The sequence below is a fragment of the Bos javanicus genome, chromosome 9, assembly GCF_032452875.1.
Source record: "Bos javanicus breed banteng chromosome 9, ARS-OSU_banteng_1.0, whole genome shotgun sequence".
Lineage (NCBI taxonomy): Eukaryota > Metazoa > Chordata > Mammalia > Artiodactyla > Bovidae > Bos > Bos javanicus.
Window position 1 is genome coordinate 39,233,744 of NC_083876.1, and position 18,761 is coordinate 39,252,504.

At 41.9% G+C, this 18,761-nt stretch overlaps 1 protein-coding gene and 1 long non-coding RNA gene across 2 annotated transcripts in view; one reads left to right on the plus strand and one right to left on the minus strand.

The window, feature by feature from the left end:
- Positions 1-7,049, plus strand: part of LOC133254392 (uncharacterized) — a 41,889-nt gene extending 34,840 nt beyond the window's left edge. The window contains exon 3 of the long non-coding RNA XR_009738658.1: positions 137-7,049. This is a non-coding gene — a long non-coding RNA (uncharacterized LOC133254392). The remainder of the gene's footprint in view (positions 1-136) is intronic.
- Positions 1-18,761, minus strand: part of SLC16A10 (solute carrier family 16 member 10) — a 117,327-nt gene that overhangs the window by 21,984 nt on the left and 76,582 nt on the right. The gene's annotated exons all lie outside the window — the stretch shown is intronic.

The following is an 18,761-nucleotide window of genomic DNA, read 5'->3' on the forward strand; positions in this document are numbered from 1 at the left end:
TTTCATTGAATTTTGTTATTGTTGTTGAAACAAAGCAAGAACTTCAGCTTCTAATACCTCCTTTCCTACCCTCAGCCAAAATTTTCAAAGTTAAGCTGTGGTTTATTTTGTTTGTCTTTTGGTTTTGTTTGGGCAGGAAATAAGGGAACTGGAGAACAGCATCTGGGGAGGCGGCATCTACTGGTCCAGCAGACCTTCCTCACTGAGGAAACAGCCCGCGGGAGAGCTGGTGTATTCCACCAGCCTGGGCCCCCCACTACTGCTACAACTATTCCCGGAATCCCCACCCATCCTTCATCCTCTGGAGACTGGCACACAGTTTAGTTTAGCAGAAGGCACGAGTACTGGCAAAACTGGTATTTCCAATAACAGTCCCATGGGCAGGGACATGAAGATGTTGACCAGATGTTCCCATGTTTAACCTAACTTATTTAAACCAATAGAGAGCTCTTATTAGAAGCCATTACCTACCCAGGGGATAGGCTTCGCCAGTGGCTTCGTCGGTAAAGAATCTGGCTGCAATGCTAGAGACCTGGGTTTGATCCCTGGGTCAGGAAGATCTCCTGGAGGAGGGCATGGCAACCCACTCCAGTATTCCAGCCTGGAGAATTTCATGGACAGAGAAGCCTGGCAGGCTATAGTCCGTGGGGTCGCAAAGAGTCGGACACAACTGAGTGACTAACACTTCACTTCAACAGGGGAAAACATCATTTTTAGAACAGTGGTTTTAAAACCGACTTTATCCAAATGTGGAAGTGCCTTTAGGGCAGGGACTACTCTTTTGTTTCTATTCTAAACATGTGTTTACTCCAGGGCTGCACACCTCTCAGTGATGACCAGAGCCTGGGTACTGCCTGCTCTTGAAACATTTTCCATCATTCCAACAACAACTGAACTTCATCAGTCACAGAAGCCATTTTTGGACTGGGTGAAACCCTCTTTTTGTTTTGTTATCCAAAGATAACCAAGAACTTAAAACCCATCATAGCTTCTCACTCCTTATCCATGGGTGAAAGAAGGGAACAAGACACATGAGCTCAGGGTTTACACCCTTCCCTCCTAACCATCCCCACTTCAAGTAAAGGGTGATTCAGCCTCTCTCCATGGAGGACACGATTCTGATCAGCCAAGTGAAGGGAGAAGCTCCTCCCCACTCACTGGAGCCTAGAGCCAGTGCCTAAGAAAGTGACCCTCTCACGGCGCTGGCCTCAGCCTGGCTTCTCCCCCTCTCACCTCTTCCCAACGTGAGGCACAGCTGCAGACACTGAGACATCAGGTAGTGCTCTTCAGCTGAGAAGCCAGGCTGAGTCTTCTGGCTCCGAGAGCCAACTGTGAAGGAAGCCCAGCAGACAGCCATCGTATGAAACCAGCTCCAGTACAGCTGACGCAGTGCACTAGAAACTCAAGCTTCTCCTTGACGGGTGGTTTCACGACAGAAGATGGCCCAGCAGAAGGGAACCTCAACTCACTTTATCTACGGAAGCCCCTGAAATCCAGTGACCCTGCTGCTGCTGCTAAGTCGCTTCAGTCGTGTCCGACCCTGTGCGACCCCACAGACGGCAGCCCACCAGGCTCCCCCATCCCTGGGATTCTCCAGGCAAGAACACTGAAGTGGGTTGCCATGTCCCTCTCCAATGCATGAAAGTGAAAAGTTAAAGTCGCTCAGTCGTGTCCAACTCCTAGCGACCCCATGGACTGCAGCCTACCAGGCTCCTCTGTCCATGGGATTTTCCAGGCAAGAGTACTGGAGTGGGGTGCCATTGCCTTCTCTGACACTACGCAGCTGCAAAACAAGGAGCTCACTGGTCCAAAAGATGCAATAACTAGAGAACTCCCTGGCAGTCCAGTGATTAGGACTTGGTGCTGAGCGCCTAGGTTCGACATATGGTTGGGTAAGATCCCACATGGCTGGCAGTGTGGGGAAAAGAAGAAAAAGTCCAATAATCACCTACAGTACTGCTTTCTGAGATTGAGTGTTATCTGGCCGTGCAATAGTTATTAGCCTCACTGTCCTCCCCTCCACCAGCACCATTTTAAGGGGATGGGTGGTCTTCATTTAATACCTTTTATATAATTTATTACAAAAAAATGATAAAACTTTGGTACATACAAGTTAAATTATGTATCACTAGGGGATAGCAGTTAAAGGAGGAAAACTACTGAAGATGTAGAACAAAAACAACTTTATTTCTGACAGCAGACTTGTAGTAACAGCTGACTGACTCAAGTAGCAAGTGCTAACAAAGGCGGTATTTCAGGAAGGCCAGGAAAGCAGGGTAAAAACAGGCGCAGTAGAGCACTGCAGGCTATGGGGCTAATGGGACAACTGCCTCTGCAGAACTGAGGGGGGAAACCAAACCCTATTTATCACCCACTGTTGCTGCAGTTACTGTGCCCTTTGGGAGAGAACTGATTCCAGGCAGCAGCCACTACCTGTCCTTGTCTGTGGCATCTCACTCCCTGATCCTCTGCCCTCCTCATCAGATCCACACCATCAAGCTGAGAAGGAGGCAGACAACAGGTAGTCCTGTTGCACTCCTTTCGGTGGGGACAAGGGACCTGTATCATTTACATTTACACAGTACCTTCAAAAACGGGATAATAAATGCTGCACCGTATTTTCAGGGCTGTGGAATTCAGAATTTCTCCAGCTTCCTACTTCCCCACAGGGATGCTGAGTTCCGAGCACTTCTGCTCTCTCGCTCTTCCTGAGCAAGTTAATCTCTCCTAACCTGAGATTAGCAGGTTCCGCTTGTTGCCTCTTCCTTGCATGCAATTTAATTTCTAAGAACACATCCTTTCAACACCCAGAAAGCTACTCCATAACTCTTTAAGTGGAGTATTTAAGTGTATTCTACTTAAATATACTTTTTTTTTTAAGGCAATCACAAAGAAAAGAGCCTGGTTCCTTTAAAAATTACATGTACATTTGAAAGGCAGTAGAAGGCTGCTAGAGTAGTTAATGGATAATCTCAGATTTTGTTGCAAATCAAAACTTTATACTACCCTTTGACTTCAAAGAACGATGAACAGAAATCTGAATGGATGGAGGGTTTGGTTTGTTTTTTTCTTTCTTTTTTACAACAATTGTGTTTTTTTCCATCTTTGTTTTTGCTAAGAAAGTAAGTCAGCACTACAGGGCATTCCCTGAGAAAGTTTTACACGAGTACAGTACACCAGCAAGGCCAGTGAGGTGACTATAGATAGCAGAAAACTAAGCCCATGGATTTGGGTACATAAAATTAATCCCTTTACACCATTTAATACTGAAATAGGACGTTATGGCCACTAAGACAAGTGCTGATTAGAGCAGCCTCAAAATATCATTTTAACATGTTAAATCTGATCAACTGTGCTTTGAAGTAAAACAGCTCTAAGATGTACTTGAAGTGAAAACACAGAATCTCCTCGGCTGCCAACATTTTTAAGGGCTAATATCTTAGGCAGCCCACTGTCTCTTTACTAATAAGGTACCTGTTGCGATTAAAGCCGTGGCATGGGTACTGCCTGCCTCCCCAGGAACTAACCCAGTGGAGGGCAGACCTTTGCCCTGGCAGGACTCTAGGAGGCATGGGCAGTTGGCTCTGTTTGTTTTTTTAAACGGCCAGTCTTCCCATTTCATTGAGATGGGTTTCCATGGTGCCGGTAATCACACACGGCACTACTAAGACACATAAAAGTCAAGACTAAAAAAGGGAAGAGTTTCCAGGAACTTATTTAACAGCCACCAAGGGGTAGAAAAAGACGAGTTCTAAAGGAAGGAAGGTAGCTGATGGTTTGGAAATCCCTGATTTGGAAAACATTTTCTAACTCTAAAAATTCTTAAGACCTGATTTTTTTTTTTTTTTCTTTCCCAAAAATAATTTTCCTTTGATTAAAACAAAGTTCATCCTTGACACAGTATTGTTTAGATGAGATTTGGCAAAATGTTTCAGAGGAATTATCTGTCAAAACCAATCTGGATTTAGAAGCTTCCCTGGTAGCTCAGAGGTTGGAGTGTCTGCCTGCAGTGCAGGAGAGCTGGGTTTGATCCCTGGGTTGGGAAGATCCCCTGGATGAAGGAAATGGCAACCCACTCCAGTATTCTTGCCTGGAAAATCCATGGACAGAGGAGCCTGGTGGGCTATACTCCACGGGGTAGCAAAGAGTTGGACACGACTGAGCGACTTCACTTTTTTTCAAATAATCCTAAATTATAGAAGTTAAAATGAACTTAATCTTAAAAAATAAATCACTAGGGTTTTTACATAACTTGAAGTTATTAGTGACCCTGACAATAATATCCATGCCAGACAGTTCTCAAATTATCAAAAATTATTCTCATCCTTCTTGAACTATGAAAGATGTTTAATCTGTTGGTTGACTTAATTTTTATTCATTCCACCCAAATCCAAATATGATTCTGACCAGCTTTCTTGGAGGCTCATTCTTGGCACACCAAGGTCACCACTCCCTCAGACCCGTGGGTCCTGGCTAGGCTGGATGAACACAGTGGACTGTGAACTGTGGAGACCGGGCCCCTCTGTGAAGGAGGCAGACTGCCTCTAATCTGGTCGGGATGGCTCGGGAAGGCCCCGCTGTGGTCCCTAGCATGCCTGCATGACTGCCAACGCTTCAGGACAGCACTTTGAAGGCATAAAGTGGTAGCAAGGTCTCCACAGATGCAGACCCCTGGTTGTGGTTAATGCTTTTCTGAGGCATCACTGAGTTTCCATGTTTTCATTTATTTTTTTTTTTAAGGGAGGAGGTGATACATGCTCTTCTAAACTTACTCTTGGATTCATCTGGTGATAAAATCACCCATCAGCTAAATGTACATGCAGATAGACAGGTGTGGGTTATGGAGTTTCTAGTCAGCAGCTGAACTGCATGAATTTAGAAAAATAGTCCAAAATGAACAAATGCACCCAGCAAAAGGCTAGTTCAATTAAGGCTGAATTTTTTAAGATAGACTTCATCTTAAAATAGGAAGGGATAACTTCAGAAAGTATTATTTAAATCACTAGGATTCTGGGTAATTTGATAATGACCCTGGAGCATTATTAGTTCTTACTTAGCCTCTTGATTTTGCCCTTAATTTTAAAGTGATAAAAGACTGATCCTTCCACAAAAATTCTACCTTCTTCTAACCTCTCCTCACTAAGATTCTTTCAGGCTAGTGATGCTGGCTAGAGAACCCTTTTACCAAAAGCCTTCTGGCCGCCTTTCTCCTTCAGTCTTTCTAAGGCACACCATAGAGCTTGTCTTTTTTACTAATTCTAAGAGTTATCTCTTAAATTCTCTCCCTAGAATCACATCACATTTTAAAAAAATTATCTGAATAAAGATCAAAAACCGTTAGGATTAGGGAATTAATTCTTTGGCAGCCCAATGGTTAGGACTCCATACTTCCACTACAGTGAGATCAGTTTGATCCCTGGTCAGGGAATTAAGATCCTATATATGCTTGGCAAGCCACTCCAGTACTCTTGCCTAGAAAATCCCATGGATGGAGGAGCCTGGTGGGCTACAGTCCATGGGGTCGCCACGAGTCGGTCGCAACTGAGCGACTTCACTTTCACTTTTCACTTTCACACAAAGGAGAAGGAAACGGCAACCCACTCCAGTGTTCTTGCCAGGAGAATCCCAGGGACGGCAGGGCCTGGTGGGCTGCTGTCTATGGGGTCGCATAGAGTCGGACACGACTGAAGCGACTTCACAGCAGCATATGCTTCACGGGATGGCCAAAAAGGAAAAAAATAGGAGTAAGTGCAGATCAGTCTCCCTTCCACTGCTGCCCCTTTCACATACTTCTGAAACCGTCTACCCCAGTTTTTTACCCCCTCTTTAAAGAATAAGACTACTTCAGAGTCGGGGTGAGGTGGTGGTGACTAACATTACTTTAGACATGTTCGGTCCTGTCTTGTGATTTTAAAGCGTTCAGGAAGAAAAGGACCACACCTCTGCAGGATAGATAAGAAAGTAGAAAGCCTGAGTGGTCTGGATTAAGGCAGCTGGCATGACTCTCAGTCTTTTATATACTGAGAGTTGGAAGGCCTAAGCAGAGCAGGTAAAAAAGTCTTTGAAATTGTGAGCTCTGTTCCTTACAGAGTCTAAGATCTTGGACATCACTTCCTTGGTTTCAAGTCGGCAATGCACACTGCTTCACTCCCTTGGAGGGATGTTCTGGAAATCTACAAAGGCTATTTTTATCTGATATAGTTGTGCCCAAACATTGCTTTTTTTCCAATTAATTTTTTATTTTAATAAATTTTTTTTATCACATAACATTTACCATTTAAGCCATTTTAAAGTGTATACAGTCAGTGGCATTAAGTACATTCACGTTCTTACGTAACTATCACCACCATCCATCTCCAGAACTTCTTCACTTTCTCAAACTGAAACTCCAAACCCATTAAATAATCTCTCCCCTCTTCCCCCTTCTCAAAGTCCCTGGGAGCCCTCACTGTACTTCCATCTCTCTGAATCTGACTCCCCTAGGTGCCTCATCTAAGTGAAATCATACACTTTGTATCTGGTTTATTTCATTTAGCATAATGTCTTCAAGGTTCCTCTGTGTTGTCACATATATCTCAAACATTACCTTTTATTTTATCCAAAAACTACTTTTTATTTCTTTTTATGTTACAAGTGGGGCATTACTGACTTTTTTTTAAAATTATGTGTACAGGTAGGTTTTATGACCTAGGAATTTGGTTTCAGGAGAGAAAAGGAGGCTCCAGGTCTGACACACTACTCTAGATGTGTAACCGGGCAGCTGTGAAGGCGAATGTGACACTAACTTAGCACCTCACGGGGAGATGTGGGACGGGGACCCCAGGACCGGGCATCCCGACTTCAGGACTCAGGGCGGCCCCGAAAGCTGGAGACCAGGAGACAGAAGACATCGGCAGGGAGCTGTGAGAAGTCCCTAGGACAGCTCCCGAGGAGTCAGACATGTAAAAGGAAGCTGTGTGTTCACAGGAGCAAACCCAGGGATACCCGGTTTATGTTGAGGTTTTTACCATGCTTCATAAATTAAATAATCAACATATGGGAGCACTTTACATTCTACAAATGTGTGCAGGGGTCACGAGGCTGCAGCAGAATCTGCTAGTCTATGTGGTGGAGGTCCACTCAGACATCCCATTCTCCTGGAAGTACATGGTACCAGGTATGAGAGAGGATATTCCACCTTAGCAGGGCCAACTATATACTGACTATGTACCTGTAGCCGCTCATTTCTGTATCTTTAAATTACTCGACACTAGTCTAGATAAACATACTTTTATTTCCACCTTGTCACTAATTACACATGTGTGATCAGAGAAAGTCTCAAAACCAATTAACTCCTCTCCACAAGAGTTGAAGAACATAAAGCACAATTAGAACGGAAAAACTGTCAGGAGTAGGGAAATTACTAGACCTCATACTCCAGCAACTCAACCAACCTATAAGCTCAGCCTCAAACTGGTCAAAACGATTTGCGTGCTGGGGGCTGAGATGCAGCAGTGAAGAGGAGGCTCTGTCCCTACCCTTGTCCCGTCTGCCTTACCTGGTTCTTCTTCATCATTTCATGAGGTGTTAGGACCCTCCCCACACAAAACGCCCCAGTATATGTTGTAGATAAATCCACAGTCTTCACCAGCCTTTCCCATACTTACACTGAACACTTCATACAGTAGAAGGGCCTAACCAAAACACACTACTGCTGCATTCCGACTTAACATAAAATCAGATACTCTTAAATGTTTGAGGATTTCTTTCTTCACCACAAATCTTAAATCTTTCAGCTGTATAGGGCCCACATTCTAGGGATAATTTTCATGCCTGAATAAACCATCCATCACTTCTAAAAACTAGCGTTGAATTATGTGTAAATACTATTGCTTGTAAGTACATATTATTTTTGGCTAATTAAAAACTCCAGGAGTTGGTGATGGACAGGGAGGCCTGGTGTACTGTGGTCGCAAAGAGTCAGACACGACTGAGCGACTGAACTGAAATATAATTTGGAAGACATGACAAGCTTACTCTACCTTACTAAAAGCAGCAGCTCTGTTTTCATTTATCTGTAAATGATTCATTTCTAGATTTCTTATGTATTATATATTGTCTTCCTATCATGTTCCTATACTGCTGCTGCTGCTGCTAAGTCACTTCAGTCGTGTCTGACTCTATGTGACCCCATAGACAGCAGCCCACCAGGCTCCCCCGTCCCTGGGATTCTCCAGGCAAGAACACCGGAGTGGGTTGCCATTTCCTTCTCCAATGCATGAAAGTGAAAAGTGAAAGTGAAGTCGCTCAGTCGTGTCCGACTCTTTGAGACCCCATGGACTGCAGCCTACCAGGCTCCTCGGCCCATGGGATTCTCCAGGCAAGAGTACTGGAGTGGGGTGCCATTGCCTTCTCCGGTTCCTATACTAGTGTACTACAATTCAGAAGAAAAAAATACTCAAAAAACCAGCTAGCTTTTTTTGGATGAAACTGTTCTAAAGATATGGAACTTCACCATTAATGAGTCACAAGTGGCCAGAGAAGTAAAGATCCTTATTCATCTCAAGTAGGAGAATGCTGGTGAATACTGCCTAAGGCACAAAACTGGTAAATGGGCAAATTTTCACTAACCTGAGTAGTCAAATTGCAGCAGATGGTGAGATCTGCAGGGAAATAAATGCAAGGTTAGAAAAGCAAGAAAAGCACAGACACCACTGAAAAAAATCTGAAAAAAGTGGGGATAAAGTGATGGTGAGAGGATATCTACTCACTCATGTAATAACCCCAGGAGAACTGAGGACTGCAGTTAGAAGATGTAAGTAGTGAATGAGGTATCTGCAGAAAAAGCAATGCTTGGGTCCTGTGCAAGAATTTTTCATTTCTAACATACAGATTTTAATATAATACATCAGATAAAAATAAGTTGAATGAAAAAATTCATTGACTGTTGGCTGGCCTTAAAGACAGAAACTAGAGAATTTCCATGCCATAGGCTTCCTGCGGGCAACAGGAAGCCATCTCGTTTTTCTGTCTTCTAAATACCTACTGCTGCCCTTCACCCAGAAGAATGCACCTACCAGCACCTCCTCAAAGGGGTTGTCGCTGATTTACACACTGAGGTCACGTCCCACCGCCACCTTCCATCTCATTTTACTGCCTTCAAAGAAAATATCACTATTTGAAAACTACCTTGTTTATTCACGAGGTTACTGTTTACTGAGCTCCCTAAGAGTAGAGACTACAGCCCTTCTCAGCACTGCAATCCCACATCTGAAGGCACCCGCAGGTGCCCAGTAAGTATCTATCAGGTACGCACTTGAATCCGCTCAATTTGAATCTGCAAACTGAGTCGTAATTCCTGAGAGGGAATTACACATGCGAGAAAATACAGCAGTGACAAAGGAATAACTCACCCTAACTCTACCCTAGTAACATCCCTGCCACTTACTGTGAAACTCTGCACAAAAGAAAACCTCTCTTTTGGTCCAGGTTCTTATCTATTAGTAGGAGAGACCAGTATCAATGCTGCTTTCCTCATAAAAGGCTGCTGTGAGAGTTGAATCAGAAAATATATCTATGAAGTGAATTCCTTCATATTCTTTAGGGAAGTCCACTGGGATGGGAATGAATGAATGAAATGAAATGGAAATAAATGAACAACAAAACATTTCCAGACCACATAACAGGGAAAGAATTTAGCAGGTGTATATGTGTGTGTGTGTGTAGATCAGCACACAGTAAATTCTGTTATTTAAATCAATACACTATAAAAAGAAATATTCTTGTCGTCAAGGAAATCTTGTAAGCATGCTTTTGAATGAAAAAACAAAAATTACTTAAATTAGAAAATCTTGGTGAAAAATCTTGATTATTTTTTATTCTGCAAAGTACCAAAACATTCTGCATAGCTAATAAATGTCAAAGTAACAATAAAGATAATCAGAATAATAAACCCAAATCAAGAACAAAAAGGAGGGAGGGAGGAAAGGAAAAAATGAAATTTAACCCCTAGTATTTAAACTTTATTGTTTAGCATCCAGGCTAAAAACAAAATTAAAATGTCAACTCTGCCTCTTTTATCTGGTTATAGTGCCAGAAGACTGAGATAGGGCAACTCTTCAGGTTATATAATCCCAATGGAAATCATTTTTAAAATGTTTCCAAAACTCTGCAATCACGATCCCAGGGCTGAGGACATGTAATGGGCCTCCAGGCCTTTCTCCTGTCAGAACCTTACAAGAAACAGATAAACAAGGCAGGTGAGGTCAGCTCAGCTGCCCAGACCTGGCCCCATATACAGTAACCTCTGGTTTAGATGAATTCTGCTATGAACCCTGCATTCTCGGGGCTTAGCCACTCAATAACTGTAACTTTGAGCTCTAAATATATCCATGAGAGAAAGATGACAAAACCAGTACAATCGCTGCTGGCAACTCTGAATACCTGGACTGTGTCAAAATGGTGAGGTGACCTCCAGACTGGGAAAGGAACCCCATAAACTGACGAGGGTTGTGTTAGATAAGCCAACTTCATTCCTCTAATGATTCAGTTTCCACTACATACACATTTCAGGCTAGGATAAGCTTCCATTCATTTTCCATGGATATTCTTGCATGTAATGGTGCCAGGTTCTACCATTTTTGTAACTATGTGACTTTTGGCAAGCAACTTAACCTTTCTGTGTCTTAACTACTTTACCAGTTTTTTTTTTAAGTACCATTAAATGACCTGTACACTCCATTCAACTCCTAATTTACTATCATACTTTTTTTTTAAAGGCATCTAAATATTTATATTTTACTTCAAAGCCACACATTTAAGAAGACCAGGCTCAAGCCTCAAGCTCAAGGCTGCACCAGGCACCAGCCTTACAACCCTGAGCAAGTTGTCTTAATAACCCCAAGTCCAGTTCCTCTCCTGCTAAATGGAATCTGATCCTGCCCATCTTGTAGGGTGGCTCTGAGGCTCCAGCAAGAGATAATACTTGTGGGATAGTCTTAGAAAGTAAATGTTAATAAAAGTGTGGGATATAAAAATACTATGTTTAAAAGAAACTTAGGAGTTAAAATAAACCCTCGTGTGGCTGTGATGACTGGGCATACAGGATGCTAAACCATGCTCTGAAGATTGAACGCTGCAGTTGTTCTGGCCTTTTACTCTGACAATACATCAGTTCAACTTGACATGGATGCAGACACAGCTGGGTTACATAACTGCACGTCAGCTGTCCATGTTTGCAATTCTGCCTCCACACTAACTACAGTTAAATGAACTTTTCTCCAATTTGTTATGAGGCAATATAAACTTTCTGATGATAAGTGAGTTGCCAAAAGGTAGAGGAGTGAAAAAACTAGATACAGATAATGGGGCTGGAAAGCAAAGGGGAAAAGGGACAGTGGCATCTGGGGGCGGATACGTAAGAGACGGGCACCCCTCAAACTTTCTTTGGATCTAGAGACGCTTCCCTACATCATGAATACGTAAGTTACCTTCTCCCTCAATACTCTGTAATCACTGGAGTTAGTGTGTGTGAGGGCTTTTCCAAAGTGATGTCCCAGAACCTAGAGAGAAGGTTAAACTAGCAGAAGGTACTCTCAATTGATCAGACAATTCTCTCCACCCACCAGAGCCACCTGGTAAATGCAGGGCGAAAGGCAACGTCCAGGTTTACCCTCATACCTTTAAGAGTCTTCAAATTAATATTTCTATTGTGTTAATTCTCTATCATAACAATTTATTTTCTAGTTGACAGAAAAATCAGGAGAGGACCCCTTATCAGCTAAATTTAGGTTCCTCAAACTTGAAAAAATTTTGATATTAATCTGACGAGTTGACGGATAAAGCAAATATCCCTATTACAGTTAAATTTTGACATTTTTCTAGAGAATATTATATTTTGACAAATAAAACATGAGACAATTAAACACAAAGACCTGGCGAAATTTACAAATTAACAAGACAGAAAAACAGATACAGAGGATAAACTAGTGGTTATCACTGGGAAGAGGAAAGGGGCGAGGGGCAAAACAGGGAATAGGGTATGAAGAGGTACGCGCTATTATGCTTAAGTAAGCTACAAGGACATACTGTACAGCATGGGGACTAAAGCCAGTATCTTATAACAACTTTAAATATCTTACAATAAATTTTATTATAGATTTATAAATGAATTTATATAGATTTATAATAAATTTATATAATTTTTTAAATCTATAAAAATATTGAATCACTATGTTGTATACCTGAAACTAATATAATATTGTAAATCAACTATACTTCAATTAAAAAAAAACAAGAAAAAACATTATAGATATGGCGAGGGGACAAGAGAAGGAACAGTTTCTCCAATGCTTTTAGGGCCTTCTCAGGAAACTTCAGTGTCTTAGGACACTTCAGCGGGCTTCCCAAGTGGCACTAGTAGGAAAAAAAACCTGCCTGCCAATGCAGGAGACATGAGAGACCCAGGTTTGACCCCTGGGTTAGGAAGATCCCCTGGAGGAGGGCATGGCAACCCACTCCAGCATTCTTGCCTGGAGAATCACATGGACAGAGGAGCCTGGGGAGCTACGGTCCATAGGGTCGCAAAGAGTTGGACAAGACTGGAGTGACTTAGCACACACACACACGGGACACATAAAGATCTATCAGGGTCTTCAGAGTTTATATGTAACTCTAAAATTCAAGCAATTTGTTTCTTCGCATTTTCCTATAATAGTACTCTGTTATCAATCAAATACATTTGTACATTTTACTATAGATTTGTACATTTGTCCATTTTTTTCTTCGGCTATGCTTAATGTTTACTGTATAAAACCAAACTGAGCAAGAAACTATGCATATTTCATGTTCCACTTGATTTTCTCATATTCACAACGTCCTAGAGACCAAAAGAGGAGACACAGGGGCTGAGAGAGCAGTTCCATGACACCCTGTCATTCACATCAGCCCATTTGCTCAGAGTCCTCTCCACGGCTGTGCAGCGTGCTCTGAGTGCCTGAATGGTCCAGCCCTGCTTCTGTGCTTAGTTCTGATAGAACAGGGGGGAAACATGCAAAAACCAAAGAAAATCCTGGTCCCGGCCCAGTGCGGCTGATGGCAGGCAGCACCCCACCTCTCAGGTGATCCGAAGAGAGAACAGACAACTCTACGAAAAGAACACGAGACTCAGAGTCTGAGACCCACGTTCAAATCCCAGCTCTGAGCAAACTCAGTGCTTGACCCTGACTAAGCATAGCTTATTTAGCAAAGTCGCTTCCTTGGCTCCAAGTATATAATTGTTTATGACATTTGTTACCCTCACCCTTGTGATGGTTATGTGAGATTTTGTGGAGATGCTTGGCACATGACAGATTCTTGACAAATGTCACCTGAATCTCCGTTTGAGGAAGCCACAAAGAGACAAGAACATGTCTGCTGTTCCTATTTACACGGCTCAGCACCCTGAGCTCTACCCTGGGGCGATATTCCTGCTGTGACTACAACGTGGCCAGTGGTAACCTGGCCAGTGAAGTCTAACAGGTGCATTCCACTACTGAGCCATGGAGCACCTGGCATTAATCAAAGCCATAAAATATCTCCTGAGGTTTTACATGCCCCATTGATTGGCTTGTTTGCCTACAGATTTCATTCTAATTTAAAAACACAACTTGTTTGTTCCCAATTACAATTGGACTTGGTATCCACTGAATTGCCCTGTCGGCAGGCAAATAATGGGGCCTTTAATCATAGTCTCAGATAAGTGGGATATTCGTACCAGATCAGAATTTCTTTTGAGGACAATTACTATCTGCCACAAAACTGACACATCTTATGGAGTTTTTTGAAAATGAGCTAATAAACACAAATTTCAACACACGAGTCAGTCATCTCTCTGATACAGAAACTATGTGGGTCAAAGCTTAAAACCTAAAACTTCACTGCCGTATGTTCTGGAGTCCAAGAACACAAGTGCTGCTTTTCAAGGCGAGTAGTGGTGGAGAGATGTAAAAGCAATAAAACTAAGCCATCACTCTCATACTGCGGATGGGACGTTCTATGCCACTGAGAAGAGCTGCATTGCTGTTGCCAGTTGCAGGCGTTTACCAGGCATCTGACTGATGCAGCCCTGTGGTCAGTGCTCTGGGCCTGTATCCCCATTCTGTTCTCACTCACACCACCCAGGCTCTGCAAGATTTTCAGTTGCTATGCAGGAGAGCAGACACCAACTGTCTAGCTTTCCTTGTTAATGGGGACGGCCATTCCATCCCTCCACACACTCACAACAGTGACAGAGACACACAAATTTCTTCCATTTATAAATTTTCAATTTCAACATGTATATATGGCTATAGGTCAAAAGCAAAACGCATCAACTCTTTTCTCCATCAACAGATGGCATTAGTGGTACTTTTAAGTCTGAGGTCTGCTGAGTTTGAGCTTATTGATTAACTGTGGAGTGGGTATGAATACCATCATGTCATATAGGTATAACATGTGAAACATCATTTTAGTATCATAGCAGAGAATTTTAAAGATCAAAATGAAGAGAAGATGAACAGTGCTTATATAGTGTCCCTTTTGATTAATCCATAAGACATTTAGTCATTCAACAAATATTTGAGCACCCACTGCTATGTTAGGCACTGTGCTAGGTGCTCGGGTTCATTCATTGAACAAGGCATAGAAGGACTCTTGGTTGGCCTTGACATTTACATTCTAACAGAGGTATACACACAGAGAACAAACAATCAGCATCACAATGAAGTTATATAACACATTAGAAGGTATGACAAAGAAATAGCAGTGTGAGAGTCTGGGAGTGTGTGGAGGGGAAATGGATGAAGGGAGTTTAACCAGGTGGTCAGGGCAAGCCTCCTTAAAAGTGAACAGGAAAGACAGCGGAGTGTTGAGAGCAGAGTGTGTGAGGGGATGGGCCAGATGAGATGGAGACAGGAGGGGACAGGCCACGGAGGACTCTGAGTGAAGGGAAGTTAGGCGCTCAAAATAGCCTGGAGTTAAAACTCCCCTCTGGGTCCTCCCCACCATTCTCTACAAAACAAAGAACTCTCTCACCCGAAGAAAAAAATGGACATTAAGATTGATTATGCCCAGATCCCGGCTGGTCCCAGCCTCTGGCCGATCTCCAGAATTCCTTGCCCCAGCCGTTTAAGACATAACTAATCTGAACAACCTTGGAGAAGAAGAGGCCCCCTTAAGACAGTAGATTTCCACATATATGCCTATATATACTTAACTCTTTTCTTGGGTTAGTGCAGCAACTCACTAATCTGACTGCTGCCCCTTCTTGCCTCATTAAAAGTGATTTGTTCTTGTAAAGTGCCAGTCTCGTTCTTTCTCCGAACCTTGCTTTCTCTAATTTCCTTACCCTACATTGAGAGCCACCAGAAGGACATTAGTTTTTACTCTCAGAGCAATGGGGAGCCACTAAAAGATTTTGAGAGACTTATGTTGAAAGAACACCTGAGGTTTCTGCATACAGACTGCAGCAGGGCAAGGAAGGAAGTGGGGAGATCAGATAGGAGTCTATTACATAGTGATCCAGGCTAGGGGTGATGCTGGCCCAGTCAGAGGAATAGTAATGATGATGTTGAGAAGTGGACAGATTCTAAATATATCTTGAAAGGAGAACCACCAAGATTTCTGGTCTGGATCAGGAGTATGGTGTGAAAGAAAGAGGCGCCAAGGATGCCTCCAAGGTTTGGGGCCTGATGGAATTGCCATTTCCTGAGATAAGGAACGCTGAGGGCAGAACAGGTTTGGAGGACAGGGGATAACCTTCAGGGCTCTTCATGTTAAATCTGAAACATCCAGCAGTCCTCCAAGTGGAGATATTAAGTAAGCAGTTGGCTATAAAAGTTTGGTAAAGAATTCAATAAAGGGGTTTAGACTAAATTAATATAAATTTTGAGCCACTGGCATATACATGATATCTGAACTCAGGAAATTAGATGAAATCATCATTTGGAATTAATACAGGAAAAGATCAAGAGGCAAGTCCCTTGATATTCAGAGTCAGGGTGAAAAAGAAGGAACCAGAAGAAACTATTAATAAGAGGAATGATGGAGAGGTAGGAGGAAAACTAAAAGCATGTTTCTGGAAGCTAGTGAAGAAAAACTGAAGACAAAGAAGCCATAAAAACTTAATCCAAGTGACCTACAAAGGATTAATCTCAAAAATACACAAACAGCTCATGCAGCTCAAATAAAAAGAGCAAATAACCCAATCTAAAAATTGGCAGAAGATCCAAACAGACATTTCTCCAAAGAAATATTAATATACAAATGGCCAAGAGGCACACGAAAAATGCTCAACATCATTAATTATCAGAGAAATGCAGACCAAGACTATAATGACGTGTCACATCACACCAGTCAGAATGGCCATTATCAAAAAGCTACAAACAATAAATGCTGGAGAGGCTGTGGAAAAGGGAACCCTCTGGCACTGTTTGTGGGAATGTAAATTTGTACAGCCACTATGGAGAACAGTATGGAGGCTCCTTAAGAAACTAAAATAGAATTACCATATGATCCAGCAATCCCACTCCTGGGCATGTAACCAGAGAAAAACATCCTCCAAAAGGATACTGCACCTCAATGTTCTTAGCAGCATTGTTTACAATAGCCAGGACATGGAAGCAACCCCAATGTCCATCGACAGAGGAGTGGATAAAGAAGATGTGGGACTTACACACAATGGAATATTACTCAGTCATGAAAAAGAATGAAATAATGCCACTGGCAGCAACATGGGTGGACCCAGAGTGTCATAATGACTGAAGTAAGTCAGACAAAGAAAGACAGATATCATGTCACAGAATCTAAAGAAAATTACACAAATAAACTTATTTACAAGACAAAAATGGACTCACAGACTTAAAGAATGAACTTATAGTTACCAGAGAGGAAACACAGGAAACACAGCAGGGAAGGGGTAGCAAGGGAGTGGGGGACTGACATGCACACACTGCCATAATTAAAATGGACAACCAAGGAGGACCTGCTAACTAGCAACACGGAACTCTGCTCAATGTCAGTGGCGGGCTGGGTGGGAGAGGAGCTCGGGGGAGAATGGATACAGTGTATGTGTGGCTGAGTCCCTCTGCTGTTCACCTGAAACCACTGTGACATGGTTAATCGGCAGTACTCCAAGACAAAATAAAAAGCTAAAAAAAAATAAAAAACAAGACAAAATGGATAACCAACAGTGACACAGGGACCTCTGCTCAATATTATGTAACAATCTAAATGGGAAAAGAATTTGAAAAAGAATAGATACATGTATAACTGAACCACTTTGCTGTACACCTAAAAAACCAACACAACATTGATAATCAACTATACTCCAATACAAAATAAAAAGTTAAAAAAAAAAAAACCTTAACCTAGAAAACAGAACAAAACAACTCTCAGGAAAAAAAGGGCAATTCAGAAAAACTAAAGCAGCTGTTAATGGGAATGGTTATTTGGAAAGTTATAGCTCATCAAAATTAATATATAAGATTTGTACCCTTACTCTATTTCTGTAATTTTCTATCTATGAGATATGGGATGTTTACTAAACTTGTTATGATATTCATTTCAAGATGTATACGATTCAAATGATTATGCTGTATACCTTAAACTTAAGACATGCTGTAGGACAATCATATCTCAATAAAACTAGAAGAAAAAAGATTCATACCCTCCCAATAGAGATTACAACTGGGAAGGCTTAAAAGAATCATTTGACCCCTTCTAGGAAGCAACATGATTCTTCATTTTTAAAAGTCAACTACTAAAAGAAAACTTTGAAGAATGCCACAAAGCATACATATTTTCTCTCAAATCATCACACATAGTCTAACAAGCAAGTGACCTTAGAATTTTTAACATAACCATGAAAGCACTCATTGTATTTCTGAATCCTTCAAAAGAGACCTAGATAGAGAAATTAGTTCCCTAATTAAAGATGTAGTTTTAACAGCAAAGCTCATGATTAAGGACCAATTCCAATCCTATGAAGCTTTTACTAACCACTTTTCCAAAAAGATACCATTTTTCTCCTTTGACTTGTCCACTAAAATCAGACAATTCACCATCATGTCATCTTAAATTTGAATAACTCTCATTTTTATACCAGAACTGGAGAGATGCTTTACATACATTTTTTTGTCATCCTTACAACAAGGATTTATCCCTATTTTATAGATGTTGAAACTGATGGTTAGAGTCTGTTACCTAAGGTTACCCAAGTATAAAGGGACAAAACCAGCATCTGTTTTACTAACTATGCAGTACTGCCTCTTGCATGCAAGTATGACACTAATAATTGCCAGTCGCTGTGCCTTGTGACCCTGGACGAGTTTTTATACCTCTCAGTGCCTCATTCATGAAATGCGGATGATACTCTACAGGTGCTGCACTGTGGTGAAGATTATATAAGGTAATGCCTGTAAAATTCCTTTATAAACTACAATGGTCGGTATTACTACTCAGAGTAGATTTTATGTTCCTTCAGCACAGGTTCTTATGCCTTACAGGCATTTTCCCTTCAACATTCAACATGAATTGAACACCATCTTACCAGTCCTTGTAACGACTTCAGACACCTTTTCCCCCCTCTAAGGAGGGAGGTGGTATCCCATTGCATGAAGTCTGGATTGAGTATCGAATATCCCTAATCCTAACCTTAAACTACAACACAGTGACAAACTCAGCGTGCTCATCAAACAGGAGATTTAAACCACCTGCCCAGCATGTAACTGGTATTTCCTCTCCACCATGGCCTTAGTGCCATAAGA